The sequence below is a fragment of the Cupressus sempervirens genome, chromosome 2, assembly GCF_028749045.1.
Source record: "Cupressus sempervirens isolate cs-2001-9-10 chromosome 2, ASM2874904v1, whole genome shotgun sequence".
Taxonomy (NCBI): Eukaryota; Viridiplantae; Streptophyta; class Pinopsida; order Cupressales; family Cupressaceae; genus Cupressus; species Cupressus sempervirens.
In genome coordinates, this window is record NC_143119.1 from 8,489,508 (window position 1) to 8,506,213 (window position 16,706).

A 16,706-nucleotide genomic window follows, 5' to 3' on the forward strand; every position below is an offset into this window, starting at 1 on the left:
AACAAATATTGGAGAAATTGGTATTTAAAAGAAAGGTTGGTTTAAATTATGTAATTCAAGGTTTTGTTAAAGCTAATGTTGTGATTAAAGTTGAAGTGATATGTTTTCCTTAAAGAAACACATAACAAAAGGAAACATCTATGCATGACCCACAAAAGTGCATAAAATAAGATTATTTAAAGTGAAAAAAGAGAGGAGTGATATAAATAGGAAGTCAAAAGTAAGCAAATTGTACAAGAAGATATACATATAGATGTAAGGAGTGGTGAAAAAGAAAAAAAGACAAAGGAGAGAAAATATGAGAAGAAAAGAATAAGGAGTACCAAAAAAGGAGAATATATTATTAGATTAAATTTTTTATTCATATTTCTTTGTATATGAGTATGTGTAGTGATTAAAAAAAATACCATATCTAGAGGCTAATATAATGCAATCAAAGAATTTATACATGGATAATAAGCAACACTATCAAGTTCAAAAAGCAGTTTGGGTGCAATGGGATGGCGCTCTTGAAGACAGTAGTGGGAGTTGGTGCTTCTAGTAGGTTGGTATCTATAAAATATGGGAATTGGAGCTTACAGTGAGTTGATACTCATAAACATAGAGGTTGCAGCCTATAGAAGGTTGGTGACTATAAAGCATTGTAAAAGAACAAGTTTATATAGAGTGATTATTTTGTTTTGGTTTTCTTTAGTTTTGGTTTTCTACTACATTGGGTTTCCACATAAACATTGAATTATTGTGTTAGTGTTTATAATTGTTTGTTTCAGTATTTGAAGCTACTTGTGTAGAATTTAAAATTGCAAAAGTTATAATTATATTGATTCACCACCCCACTTCCCACCCTTCAATATAATCATGTGTTCTTCAATTAGTATCAAAGAAGGTTCCTACTATAAAACTTAACCGCTTGAAGGCAGATTGAAAGAGCCCAATGGTCAAAAGTTTTCCAAACAAGACACCAACTTTTGATGGGACAAATTATGCATCTTGCAATATAAAGATGGAAGCTTTTTTAAATGTTATAAAATTTGACATTTGATATTCAGTGTTATATGGTTATACGCCTCTAGCTACAACACCAACAAATACAAACAAAAAGAGAAGTGAAAATAATGCCAAAGTAAAACACGCCATTTTTATGCAATCTTGCCAATTCAAAATTTGCAAGAGTTATGCATTGCAAATATGCTAAGGAGATATGGGACAAGTTGAAAAATATTTATGAAAGAGCTGATAATGTGAAGAAAGCCAAACTCCAAACTCATCAACGAGTATTCAAGCCTTAAAATAAATAACGATCAAAACATAACCTCTTTTCTTGATTGAGTAGATGAAGTTGTCAATTTAATAAAGGCCCTTGGTGAAGATGTGGAGGAGCATCTTTTGGTGAAAAAGATTTTGACATCCTTACCAATGAAATTTGATTCTTAAGTACCTACAATCGAAGAAAGAAAAGATCTAGACTCGCTGAAAAAAGATAAATTATGGATCCTTGCCACTCATGAAATGGGGATCAAAGGCAAAGAATCTACAAAGGAAATAGCGTTCAAAGCATTCAAGAAAGGGGAGTATAAAAAGAATGGTTTCAGCAATAGCTCAAGTAGTGAATTAGATGAAGTAGAGTCATACTACAAAAGAAAGTTGAAAAAGGGTAAAGGAAAGAACAAAGGAAAAATCGGTAAAGGAAAATTCAAGTGTTTCAACTGTGGAAAAGCAAGAAATTATGCATCAAAATGTCTCATAAACAGTAGTGACTCCAATGATGATGAAAGGAAGAGTACACAAAGTAAAAACAAAAAGTGCAATCATAAAAAGTAGTTTCACAAGCACAAAAAGAGTTTTTACTCGAAGAAAGAAAACAACTCATCATAAGAGAGTGATGATGTACAAGATGAGATACTCTTTTTGGCCATAACAAGCAAGCAAGAAGAAGATGAAAACATCCAGCGTAGATGAAGGTGTTGATGAGGCAAGTAATGAAGATGGAATTGTTGACGAGCCATGTAGTGAAGATGAGATTGATAAGTCATCTAGTGAGGAGGAAGATGTAGATGTCATGGAAGAATTACACTATGCATACAAACAAAATAAGAAACTAAAAGAGAGAGTCAATAAGTGTAAGATGTGGATTAAAGAAATTTCAAAAACCCTTGAAGATATAAAAACTCAACTAGATAAGATATGATAATTTATTAATGTCCAACAAGAAGCCAAACAAGTTGAGAATGATGTGAAAGACAATCTAAATGCAAAAGGAGTGTATCAAACTAAGTCAAGAAATTAAAATTTTGAAAAAGGACTTAGATGAGAGTAACATCAAATTGAATAATAATCTCAATCTTTTTTAGATGCTCTAAAATTCCCTCCCCCCCACATCTCAGAGACTGAAATGCATTGGGGACTTGGGGACGTCCTCCCCCCATCCCCAATGGCACCACCAAATTCCGCCACCTTCGCCAAAGATGGGGGGACGTCCCAACGCTGACTATTTTCTAATTCAACTATTTATGTTCAATGCAATGTTCAAGTATTTACTCTTTTACATCTTTATATCTTATATTGTTGTACATATTTGCATATCTAGCCATAGAACAAATATCATATGCATAAATGACATTAAACATATTTATGTCAAATCTTGAGCGCTATTTAATTTGTATGGAGTGGTTGGTAGAAATATGTTGAGTACTCATCAAACTTCATTTGTAGTTCAAACTTTAAATAACATACAAGACCGTTGTTCTATAGAAACAAGAGTTTAGTTAAATAGCAAATAAATATAGAACTTCAAAAATAAATTCCTTCAGCGATACAATTTCAGCTCCAACAATTCACTAAAAATCATTAAAGGAAGACTAAATATCCAGTCAACTGAGCAGATATACGCTTCTGCTGCCAAAGAGATGAATGTACAGTGAGCTAACCAACCAGTCAATTAAGTTTTCAATTATGGTTAGCACAGTCATTATAATCAGTAATATACAAACATCGATTAAGGATTATATAAATTAGAAATCATCATATGGAAAGGTACAATAAGAGGATCAATGTCATTCCAATCATTATATACTTAAGAGGATCAATGTCATTCCAATCATGATCGTTGAACATTTCTTATTTTACTTCATACCCATATTTGGATTGATCAAGATGGAGCAACAGCCACATAAGGCTCAGATACACACATTCAGCATCATAAAACGAAAACAGATCCATGGGAATTCACTATCATAAAATTCATAGCAGGAACAACAAACTGATTGAGGTATAGCTTCCCATATGTGCAACACAACCATAGAGTCCTAATCAGAAAAAGCGATAAGAATTCCAGATTGGCTATTGTATTGAGCCTTCCTTGAGACAAGATATTGGATCATCGGAGACATTAGAGGTTGCATTAAAACTTAAAGATCAGTTTCGTATCCAACCGTGAACTAAGTCAAAGTCTGGCATTGAGCATCAATTTGCAGATCAATATAATAGGGATCATAGTTAAAATACATTTGATAGTGACTCGTAAGTTGTTTGCAGGTCTTAGTAAATAGTTGCAGATCAATATCTATGATATCATGGATCGTATTGAATAAAGCATTTAGAATATATGTTTATATAAATAATACTGTTGATTAAGGACCATCACCCCCATATAGCGAGTTCACCATCATCAACTAGAGATTCATATCAAAATTATTGTTTAGCAATATAACCATTGCAGATTAGCATCAGGATAGCAGATATTTACGTTGATTTATCGTTTCAATACAAATGCATAAAATAAGGATATTGCTCATATACATTTGCAAATCATGTGTTGGACACATTTGTGACAAACTAGAGCATGGAGTATAATCTTATAAGATATTGTTAGAAAGAGTCTCTTGCAATTGAAATTAGCCAAAACCCTAAGAGATCGCACAAGGGACCGTTACAGAGACCAAGTAAATTGCACGTACAAGTGCAGTCCAAACCCTGCATAGGAGTTTTTGATGAGATATTGTCATTGACGTCAAAGCCGGTCAGAGAAATTGTTGATATCATTGCTGTCAAGATACATAGTCAATTGTAAGTTGTAAATGGACATAAATTTAAATGGCCAAGTTTGGGACAAAAAACATGCAGTTTGAAGTAAGTGAAAGCAGTGATTAAAAGAGTGATAACTATTAGGAAGACTAATAGTCAATCAAATTAATGTGTGCTGTAATCAATGTCTATCATGAACAGTGATCATGGTAACAATCTTTTGTAAAGACAGCGTTAAACCCTGACCAAAGACAATGCTTACCATCTGGGATATAGTAAAGAAGCAACTATAATTAGACTGTGAATGACTTCAAAAACAGTGAGACCTTTCAAGCATCAACGAAAATGTTTGTCTTCTTCAATACATGCTCATGCCATCAAGAACAAACTACAATAACGATCTCAAATAAAACAAGGGTTGTGTGTAGCTCTAGTCCCTGTGGCAAGTTTCGCGGGAGATGTGAATGGATTGTGAGGAAGAAGAAACTTCCGAAGAGGCCCAATGACAAGTGTCATATACAGATTTCTTAGTTGGGCCTGTTTCGCTCCTACAGCTTGGTTCTTTGCCATGGCTTGTTTCTGAATGTTGCAAATATCATGCACTAAACTTGGCACCTATTTAATAGGTAGCGGGTAGAAGAGGAAAAGGCATAGAAAATTTACTTGGTAGATGAAGTGCTTGATCCACCATGGACAACATATGGTGGTGGTTCATTCTATTGAAGCAGCACTCGCAGTTGTTTAGCATCAAATGGAGCATATACATAAGCAGATCCAATGCAAGTAACAGCATCAGAGCAACCATCTTTAGCAACAGGATAAGAGGAAAGAGTAGCAGTTTACTTAGTTATAACCTGTCCTTTTCTACCAGTCAAACCTAACTTTGTTTTCAAGCTTAAAATGAAATGGGTTCATACAAACGATTGCAATGAACAGAAAAACAAAACAACACTTTCTTTTTCTAAGAGATTGTAGTGCAGAGGTTACATAAAGAATTGCAGAGGTTTCACATTATTAAAAATATTTTATTTTGAAGATTATTTATATCTGAATCCTGTGCAAAAATAGAGCAGCATCAAGTCCAATAAAAAATTTGAAATTTGATAAAAGACCAAATACATCAAAGATAAAAGAAGCATAAAAACTTGTAGAGAAAATAAAATGGTAGCCTATGCATAACATATTGTGTGCAGGAAGAATTTCGACATGGTTATGTCAACGTAATGCCCTGAATTGAATGAGATGGCACCCGCGAAGTCAACTCCTCAGGTTGATAGCAGTGAGGATGGATTTCTGTGCAGGCTATGAATGCCTTTGTCATTCATGGGAAACCACCAGCAGACATGCCACGTCTAAAGTCTACAAAGGGAACTTGGCTGAAACAGTGAAATGCATCATTCGGTTGCCACCACTAGCTACATTGATTGAAGCATGCAAGAGGCACATACTGTACATTGTGCATACAACAGGTGGAATGCCAACGTTTTTAAGTGGAATTTTATGCAAACAAAAAAGAAAAGACTACCAGAGAATGGACCCTAACCAATAGAAATGCATGAAAGTTCACTGAAAAAATAATAGTAAATAAAAATGTAAAAGCAGGACAGAATTTTATGGGATTGTTTTTCAGTTTTCCTGACTCTCAGGGCATGAGTTAATTGAAAAAGTGTCGTGAAAACATTAGTCCCCATCGGCCAGCAGGGACTAATAAAAGCGGCAACTATAACAATATATCAAGCCAAAGAGTCTGTGTGCCCTTGATCTCTGCAGATGCTACAGAAAGCTGGAAGAAGTACGTTACAGCCAATGCATGCAATTATATTAAATAATAAAAGACAAGTTGCTCTTCAATTTTACAACAAACCATGTGTCGGTAACCAAATTTGTCACTGTGAAATAATCTTCAAAAATGACCCTGTTTGCCCTGTGAAAAGCAACAACTATGCCAACCTTTGGAGAGATAGCAATTGATCACTATCATATTATAATCTTCCTCTGCATTTGAGAGGGGCAGCTCTCTTGTATAATCGATGTATTTGAGATTTTGTGTACTTTTCACCTGAGAGTACAAAAAGAAATATGACAGAACTAAAGATGATAAATGTAAACCTCAACAGTAGACATACGAATATTAACTGAGGTTCACGATGAAGGGCAGAGTCCAAGGGGATTTGAGCACATAATGAGTTGAATATGTGATAATTAAATAAAGATAAAAAATCTCAACATACAAGGAAATGAGTTAGCTTTTCGCATTCAGACCAAGATACCAAGGCTTGCTTGCAATTCATTAATTACATGTAGCATGGACTGGAAACCAGTGGACTCCATAAATGTACAAAGGCATTATTTACTCAACATACAATTAATCAGTAATGATAACTCAACTAACACATCTAGACATACAAACTAAAATGCATTCATTAAAGTCCTCTTGAAAATATCAAGTTCAAAAGCTTTGAATACAAGATCTCAAGCAAAACATTTCTAACAATTTCACTGTAGTTTCCCCTTTGTAAGAGTTCCTCCCCTAATTACATTACAAATTGCCTTAAATTAATAGGCATCTTTTTGATAACTAACCATTTTCGGGTTAGTTACGAACTCATTTTTGCACAATTTGAAACAAGGTTATGAACTTCACAAATTTCGTGCAAAAGTAGTCAACTTCTTAACCTTGACCAAAAGTGAAAAACGCATAATTTGAAGCCCATAACATAAAAGAGAAAATAGGATATTGTCTTTGTTTGGAGTAGTCTTTATCGAAGTGGCTTTCAATCTTCATTTATTTCATCTTTGATAACCTTTGAATTCAACCCTAACTGTGAATTATTTATCTTGCGTTCTTGATCACGTGCTGATGATATTCAAGAATGTTTTAACATATTAATTTGACTATCGACACCCATCAGTATCATAACATGAAAAACAAATCAAACTTTGAAGCCTAAGTAAGCTTCAATATTATTCTACCAATTAACTCAAAGCCTTTGGCTTCAACATCATAGGAAAAGTATCATCATCAACACATTGCATTTGTTGATTTATTTCTAAAGCTTTTGTCAGAGAATCCATTTTTGCATAGGCTGGAACCATTTTGTTCGTGAAACCCATCTATTCGAGGAGATCTTTCAAACAAAAATCTCTTAACTTCCAAGGATGCCCACAGAAAATTTTGAAAGCATCTAATACAAACCAAAATAAGGAGAATGTGGCTAAGGTTGTAGGATCCAACTGCACATCTGTCAAACACATTTATTTTTAAAAGATTCTAAAACTTTGTCAGCAAATGTATTTGGTGAGTATCCCACAATCATTATGTTCTTTGTGAAACACATCTCTGAAACATTCCATCAAATAATATGGGTTGCTTGTTTAATATTGAACAGTTGGCATACACTGAGACATGTCCTTGCAGTTTCTGTCAGACAGATCATATGATTTATGATTCAACAATTAGCATGCATGCCTACAATGACAATCGCAGCTCCAATCACAACATTAAACACAATTTCCCCCAAAATTGATAGCTCCAGTTTCTAAAATCGACTCTTGGCTGTCAGTTGTATTTGAATGAAGACTTTCAGGGCCCGTTTGGTTGCTGGAATTAACCTGGAATAGGGAAACGGGAATAGGAAAATTGAAATAGATCTATTCCAATTTTGGCCCAAAATGAGAATAAATCGAATTCCAGGTATTTTTTGGAATTAGATTTATTCTTGCATTGGACCAAAATTGGAATAGATCTATTCCAATTTTCCTATTCCTGTTTCCCTATTCCAGGTTAATTCCAGCAACCAAACGGGCCCTCAAAGCCTTCCCAATACAATCTATCAAATCACCTACATAATTTTGGACCATAAATTGGAGACCATCAATCATGGAATACCTTAGCAACTCTTTGTTTGACAGTGGCAGATGCTGGGAGTTCAACTTTGTAATAGCTCGTCACCATGCAAATCATCTCATGGGAGGCATTTTATCAAACACTTACCAGGTTTCCTTTAGTTGTTGCAGTACCATGTGACTCCTTAGAGCATTTGAGCAAAAAACTTAAATTGATGATTATGATCGTTCCTAACAAGCTTTTTTCCTTTCCGCATTCACAATTTGTCAAACAGATATCATGGACTCTTCTCACTTGTGCTGAGAACCCTAGCATAACTCTGGTTATCGCATCCTTGGAGATTGCAAACCCCTTTTGTTGTACTTCACCGTTCAAAGCGTTACCATTACCATAGCAAATTTATTATTATTATAGATCCGCTAGCAACACCATGTAAAGTCCGAAAGGGGAAACATTACAATGTAGGCTGCCATACATGAGAAATAGCGAGGATTTAAGAAGGGACAAGTGAAAATGTGGAGCTGGATAGAATTTTAATAGGGGCAACACAGAGAAGGGGTAGATAGCAGTGTGGTTGTGCTTAGAGAAGAGAGGCAACCCAATCGAGACCAAAGGCACGTAAGTGAGAAAAGTTTGGTGGGAGGCAACTTAAGGAGGTGACAGAAAATTGCATTTTTAGAGAGAGAATTTTGAGTAGATTTTGTTGAAGAGCGAAGGATCACTGCAAATGTAATAGCACTGCTTATGTAGGTATGTGTTTTTCAAATTGCAGATCCAAATGTATATAAATAGGAGTAGAAGAGACATGTCTCTACATTAATCAATATTGGTTATTGTAAGTTAATTGTTATTAGACATTATAACAACAACATACATATATATCAAATGCAATAATGTCTAAACAATAACCATAGAGGATCAAATCTAGATCACATCAATCCGACTGAAGCTACAACATCAACACTCCTCTTAGCTAGGGAGGATAAACACATGACCATATATTACCTCAATGTAATATAAGAATATCTTTAATCAAAAGATATTCAACATTTTGATATTACATTTCATATCATGAGAATTGGCCTCCAGAATATCAACATACATAACATTCAACATGTATCAAAAAAAAATTCAGAAGGTATGTGTACACACATTCTCATAATGTTTACCATATGAACAACCATGGTCTGTTTAAGGAACTTAATCCACCATGCAAGTAATCTTCTATTGTGATCTGCTTAGACATCATAAGACGTCTATCATAAAAGAAGGTCATGGTCTCTTAAAGGAACTTAATCCATCATGCAAGTAATCTTCTATTTTGATCTACTTAGACATCATAAGATGTGTATTATAATAGAAGGCCATGGCCTATTTAAGGAATTTAATCCACAATGCAAGATATAATCTATCTTGATCTGTTTCGGTCATCATAAGATGTCTATCTTGATAGATTAAGTTATTGAAAGATCGTCACCTTTCAATAACTTCTGCAAAACCAAGTGATAATCATTGACGATCTTTCAATAACTTCTACGAAACCAAGTGATAATTATTTGGAAGTCATCACTTCCTCATGATATAAACAGGGGATAGGCCCAAATTATACAATCACACAGATGGATTTTTAGACTCCCTTTGAATATCAATCTTTTGAGATTGTCATCTAATGATGCTTATAATGGAGTATCAAACTCTCTCTGAATCTAATATCAATCCTCCTTTTTCCTGCAAGAACATACTCAGAAAAAATCAAGGCAAATAGCTCTTCTAGTATACATAGACATAGAAATAAGAATGTTAATATTGATTAGGATGTTAATAATATAATATTAGTAATTATTTACATGTATAATACCTTAATGATATATTTCATGTTATTACTTTCATATACACTTAATAAACATTAGCCCGACTATATTCATATTCATACCTTCTAAATGATGTTGCTGTCCTAATGCCTATATTTAAAAAAACCTTTAATAATAGTGGACCCTGATATGTACCAACCTGGTGTGATTGTCCTTACATTTATTAGTCAATCGCCTTTATATATTTCTCTCATGGTAATCAGGTGATACTATCATGCTATTTTAATACTTCATTCCCATCACTGACATACGAAAGACGCTTCAAGTATTCGGTGGCAGATAACTTGCCATTGTAGGATATTTATAAGATATTTGTGTATTAAATTTTTCTCCTTGCTGACTACAATCATCCCCATGTTTTTATCCCTGCAATTGATCTGACTTGTTTGCACAGCTAGGCCTTTCCACACACTCATCTCATAGAGCACAGCCACAAAACAAACAGTTTGGTTGTCGGTATGCTTCCTTGCACACTAATCACAAAAACATTCTTCCACTCCACTATGTATCGATACGAATGTCAGAGACTTCCTTGTAGACATTATCAACTATCGGTATTTGATGACAAATTGCCAAGACTTGATACATCGACATTGACATTTAGCTCAAACTCAAAGGAGTTGCAACATTTTCATGTTTGCCTAGCATTGTGCATTCATATCTACCATAGCTAGTTCCCCATTAAATGCAGCCTCAATCTCGTAACATGCAATGTAAAGAGAACACAAATCACTCGATTAGCTTGTGTAAGTCTCCGCCACTTCAAACCAAAATTGGCCTACACAGGTTCAGCCAGACTCTGTGTCAAAATGTGACTCTCCTGCTTCTAAAGTCAAATGAAACCCCACACTGCGCTTTTCGATGTTAATAAGAAGGTAACAAAGACAATGCAGAAAAAAAAATCTCTCTTACATTTATGTACCCCCCACACTATAACCACCACAGTCTCAACACATGCGGCCTCAACTCATGCAAATCTATCAGCGACTACAAATCCTATCAAGAATGGTCTTGTCGATACAACTTGGGCCATAATATGGTAGAAACAAAAGATATTTCATTTTAAAAAAGAAAGCAATTGGAGAAGAATGGGAAGAGAGTTATATGACAGAGAAAACAATAAAGGTGTAAGTTGAAAAAAAGAATGTGAGGCAGAGAAACAATATATAAGGAAAATAAAAAAGTCTGTAAGAAGAAAGAGAATATGGAGCAGATTGCTGCATAAGAGAACGAGTGGAAGAAAGTGGAAAAGCAAAACAGAGCAGTGTGTGGAAAAGGGAGAACGAGATTAAAGAATATATATATATATTATATTTACTAAATTTGATGTAGAGAAGTTGGAAGAATAACAAAAAAATTATATATTTATATAGAAAAGACTAAGAGTGAAGGGAAGCTACATGTATATCAAAACTTCTTGTGTGATTAGAAGAAAATATTTTTGTTTAAAAAGTTGACTCGAGGTAGAAGTGTTGAGTGTTGACTTGGTGGTCAGCACCTCCTTGGACATTTGTGCTGTGGATTTGGATAAGTCTCAGCATTTGTATCAGACATTAATAGTTCAAGCTTTTGGTGGAACGGCAAATTCTACCTTCAATTGGTATCAGAGCCCTTGGGTCAAGGGTTCGAGTCTCCCTTCAGTTGGACCTGAAGGCTCAGTAGTTCGAACTTTTGGTGCAATGGCAAATGCTACCTTCAAATGGTATCAGAGCCTTTGGGTCATGGGTTCAAGTCTCCCTTCAGTTGGAGCTGAAGGCTCAACCGGTGTTGGGGGAGATTGTTGAGTGTTGACTTGGTGGCACCTCCTTGGAGATTTGTATTGTGGATCTTGGTAAGTCTCAACATTTGTATCGAGAATTAATAGTCAAGCTTTTGGTGCAGCGACAAATGCTACCTTCAAGAAGAAAATGTGTGAGCTAAAATTAAAGAATCTATACAAAAATAAATATTAGGTTGAAAAAAGGAATTTGTGAAATTAAAATATCCATCATCAATTGGGTAAGCAACATTGTTGAGGTGGAAAAGACTACAGTGGGTTGGTGCTCACGAAGACAGCAATGGGGAGTTGGAGCTTCCAGTAGGTCGGTGCCTACAAAGTGTGGGAGTTCGAGCTTCCAATGAGTCAGTGCTCATAAACGTAGAGGTTGGAGCATCTAGTAGGTTGGAGCCTACAAAACATTGTAAAAGAACAAGTGTATATATAAAGCAATTATTTGTCGTGGTTTTCTCTTGCATTGGGTTTCCACAAAAAATCATTGTGTCATTGTGTTCATTTGCATAATTATTGATTTCAGCATTAAAAGTTATTAAAGCAATTGTTCGGATAAAAAGTGTTAAATTGGTAAAGTTGCCATTATACTGATTCAAGCTATAATCATAAAATATGAAAGCCCAATCATAATAATCTACCTGATGGAATATGTGTTCATAACAATAATGTGAAACAAGCATAAATGCATGGGGAGTTCTTTTATTACAGCCCATGAATTTTTTGGGTCAGAACTTGCATTGCATTTGGATGGTACTATGGGCTATAATGGTCATAGATACAAGATTTAGAACGTCTATATGTACGCTTTTACTTTAATACCATTACAAAAATCACTACGATCAACCAAAAAAAATAATAAATACGAATTTAAACTGAGATTTTATGATAATATTCAAATTAAAAATATAAAAATGGGAAAATGATAATAACGCATAGTATAATATAGTTAAGGAAAGGTTTGATATCTCCAAATATGATAAAATAGAGCACAAAGATAATCACTAAAGATCACTAATGGATGGTTAACAGCAAATGATAAAATATCAGCATTAAGATTCATTGAAAGATATCAATATATTAGATTAAGACAGAAAGATCTTCTCCTGAGAGAATACCATCAACATTAAAAAACATCAACTATGACAAACAAGATTTTGCATAGTAATATAATAAAATGTTATGTAGCAAGAAAGGCCATTCAGAGGCTATGAATGTAAATGGTCTATCTGCAGATTGTTGAATTAAATTTTGTTTCTTGTTGCAATCTACGAATAAAGAGACTGTGTTTGTTTTATGCTTAAGATTTGACGATGCTGAGCAGAGAGGTGCTTGCTCTTTGCATCAAAACTAATTATACTAAAATTGTTTCTGAAGACGATTGTGAATGGGCCTCTCATTATAATACTTATAAAAACTGCCCTTTGAAGACAGATAAAGAAATTCAAAAAGCTATAACGTTTAAACTGCCTTAAAATGATTGCTTCCGATATCTCAAAGTAACCATAAGATAAGTCCTTGCTATATAGTCCATAAATAAAATTAAAAACCATCAAATACTCTAAAATTAACATATATGTCACAATCACATAGATCTCTTGACAGTTTAATAGACCAAAGAAGCCAACCTTAATCTTCTTAATAGTTTTCTCAGAAACCCATCATCATTACAGAAGATATCAAAATAAAATAAGAGAAACAAACTAAATAAGAGAAAACTAGTAAAATTAATCTGAGCTTGAAACTCTGGGAAGCTAAGGAGGAATTACCTGTGGTTCCTAAAACTAAAGAACACCTTCATGGGATTAAGATTGTCCAAAATTGTCTTAATATATGTGCATATATACTAAAGATCCTCATCCGACAGTTTCTACTCTGACTCGGAGTCACTGCCTTTTTGATATTGTTCCAGCTCTTCAGAAAGTACAGACTCACCCTTGATGCCTTTTCTCAGCACATCTCGGACGGTCTCAATTCCTTTTTCAGAAATGAAATTCTCTTTAATAGAAAGCTCACAGAAATAGGGCTTGTTTGCAACAGCTTCTGCAGCAGCCTTAGCCCCAATTCCAGTCATAGCATTTGCACTCAAATCAAGTTCTTGGAGCTGATCATGACCTTCCGAAATAGCTTTGCATATTACAACTGATCCAACGTCCCCGAGTTGGTTATCTATTGCAAAAATCCGGTCAGCAAGTTCTTTACAGCAAGGCATTCTGCTAAAGCTGGAGCTGCTTTTCGAGTGATATAATTTCCTCCAACCTTAAGAACACTTAAAGATGGAGCTGTATCCTTGAGGCTGCGGACGATAGCAATCACCCCTTTATCATGGAGATCCATATAGCTTAATATAACTACTGTGAGACCTAGATGTCCAGAGATGACTTTGCTCAGAGCAACCCCGCCTGCTTTTCCAAACCTGTTATCTCCTAAACAAAGCGTCTTCAACCCACGGCTTCTACCCAAAGCGTTTACTAAAGCCGTAGCACCGCGGATGCTTATTTTGTTTCCTGAGAACTCGAAACTCTCTAGAGCAATGCATTTCGTGAAAAGCTCTGAAATGCTCTCTGCTGCATCGTCTTTTGACTCGGTATAAATGAAATGCAAAACCTTAATAGTTTCAACACATGGAAGTAGCTCACAAATGGTTCTAGCAGCTTCTCTGGACACGCTAGCACAAGCTAATTCGAATTTTTCCAGGGTTTTCTGAGATTTCAAGAGTGGTACAAAAGCTTTGACGCCCTCCTCTCCCGAATTCCCTAGATCAAGAGTCAAGGATCTCAGCCTACATCTTAGTAAAGCAGATGAAAATATTGACATAACCTGAAGTGCCTCATCCATAGATCTTCTATAGGTAAAATGCAAAAGTTCCACTTTTCTTAAAGTTTCCCGAACACCCATCAGGGCTCCCTTTGCAGCAAGGGCTGCCTCCACTCCGAAACTGTGGTCGGCGAAGCATACCTTGGTACAAGAACCCTTGAGTTCTTCTTCCAATGGCCTGAAGAGCTCTATAGCCAAGTCCTGATCAAGATATAAAATATCACCATCTTTCTTTGATATATCAAAAACAGCTTCTTTCAACGCCGCATCTGATTGATTCTGGATAGTCGTCATGACCTTTATCCAGTTGTACCTAGCATAAATTGAAGATAACGGCACGAAATCAAGATAATTGCAGAACGAACTCTATATATATATATTATTACTCTATGATGAAGTTTCCAATTTTCCTTCTAAACTTTGTTTCTAAAAGTGTAGTTTATAAATTTGTCTCGAGCAATTTCCTACATATTCGTCTCCTCGTTATTGCTCCAAGTTGTAAATCAATGAAATCAAACAAAAATTAATTGTCAAGAATAAAAATCAAAAACAAATGTCAAGACAAAAAGAAAGTCGGTTTCTGAAAAAGAAACCTCTCACCGCCACGGAAACTCCCGTCTATGTCTGAAAGATTTTAATTTTGCATTTCAGATATTTTCCAATCAGGTATGAATTTTCCGCGCCCAAAATTACGGCTGAGATTTCAGGAGGATTAGGAGTTTTTTCTTTTAAGAATAGTAAGATGTCATGTTAACAAAAAACACACTATTTTTTTATTTTTAAGTTTTTTATCACTCGTCACCTTAGCATGTCTACAATTTAAGCTTTGGTTGGTTGTTTAAAAAATGGAGAATATTTAAATATTTTAGCCCCATGTCTAAATTTAAAATGACGAATTTAAAATTCAGTTATCCGGTACGGATATGTTATTGTAATTTGTATATTGTATTGGGTTGTCCATTAATAATTATTAGTTCCTTCCTACCTAGAACTATTGGAATTGTTTGATGCCAACTAACAATTTATTTGAACCAATCAGCTTTCAAGAATTTTTAAGGCTGTTTGATTTGATAAAGTTTATAATTTTAGTGAATTAAAATATTTAAATAATGTTTTTATTTGAATCTGTATTGACTACTCTCAAAAAAGCAATGAAAAAAAAAGTATTTTTAAACACTTTAATTAGCAAAAAAAGAAAAATCATATGACCATTTAATTTAATTTATTATCTATGGCACAAGATCATTAAAATAGCTTAATTACCTCCGGTGCTTTAGCATATTCTCATCTCAATCAATCCAATCTCATCTACAATTTTCCTTGAGATACATTTCACCAAGAAAAAAAAAATCATTTTACAAAATCGTATAATTATTGAGTGACAAGCACATACGGTGATTGTTTACCGTACAATGAAACTTGTACAATGATGGATGTACAGTGAAACATCGTATGTTGAGGCACTGTATGGTTATATCAGCTACTTGGACAAGTTAATCTCATGTACAGTGAGATGCATGTACAATGAAGCCTGTGCGATATGCTTAGTGAGTACAAGTACGTGAGTATGAGTACAGCGAGTGTAGCGATACAGTGAAGTCAGTATGCCAAAGGGACTAACCCAATACCGAAGGTGTCCAAGCCGATGGCATTCACATGATCAAAGGTGTCCGCATGATCAAAGGTGTCTAAGTGACTATCACCGAAGGCATCTATGTGACTGAATGTGTCCAAGTGACCGAGTGACCGTCAGCGAAGGCATTCGCGTGACCGAAGGTGTCCAAGTGACTGGAGGTGTCTGATACCTAAAGGAGTGACTATCGAACGGATGATTGATCGTTGGATGGATGAGTTCCAAGGCTCTCAGTAATCATTTTGTTATTGACAGTTAATGCACCAGATTCTATAACGAATTATAGAATGTATAAATATATGTGGGATTCATGAGGGCTATAGAATGTTGTGAAAGTCAAGTTGATTCTAATACAATCTAAGCTTGTGAGCCTATCTAGAAACCAGAGTTTGTTGTATGTAAATTGTTTACTGTAATACAAAGTTTCTTTTTCTGCATTAAATATGGTATGTGTTTAACTTATGTGCATTTATTTTTCAATGTTCTCATTTTTCTTGTGCATCTCAATGTACTAATGTAGATTTACAATCTTTTATATTTCCTCTGTAAATTGGCATTTGGATGGAGTTTTCAGCAAGTAGCTTTCATAATAAGAGTGGTATCAGAGCTTCAGTTACCCTTGTTGGGTAGGGTTGTTTTCAGTCTCAATTTGGTGCTAGTGGGAGTTTGCAAAGTGTTTAATTGGTAATTGAAATGGCGGGTACAAGGAGAGTAGAGATTGAAAAGTTCAATGGCACGAACTTTGAG

The 16,706-nt window shown here is 34.8% G+C and overlaps 1 pseudogene across 1 annotated transcript; it reads right to left on the reverse strand.

The window, feature by feature from the left end:
* Positions 1-13,046: 13,046 nt before the first annotated feature.
* LOC149570825 (RAN GTPase-activating protein 2 pseudogene) lies at positions 13,047-15,006 on the reverse strand (annotated as a pseudogene). Its single transcript, XR_016358368.1, has 2 exons — positions 14,920-15,006; positions 13,047-14,639 (listed from the first exon to the last, which is right to left on the reverse strand). The product of XR_016358368.1 is annotated as an RAN GTPase-activating protein 2 pseudogene (transcript).
* Between the last annotated feature and the right edge of the window lie 1,700 nt (positions 15,007-16,706).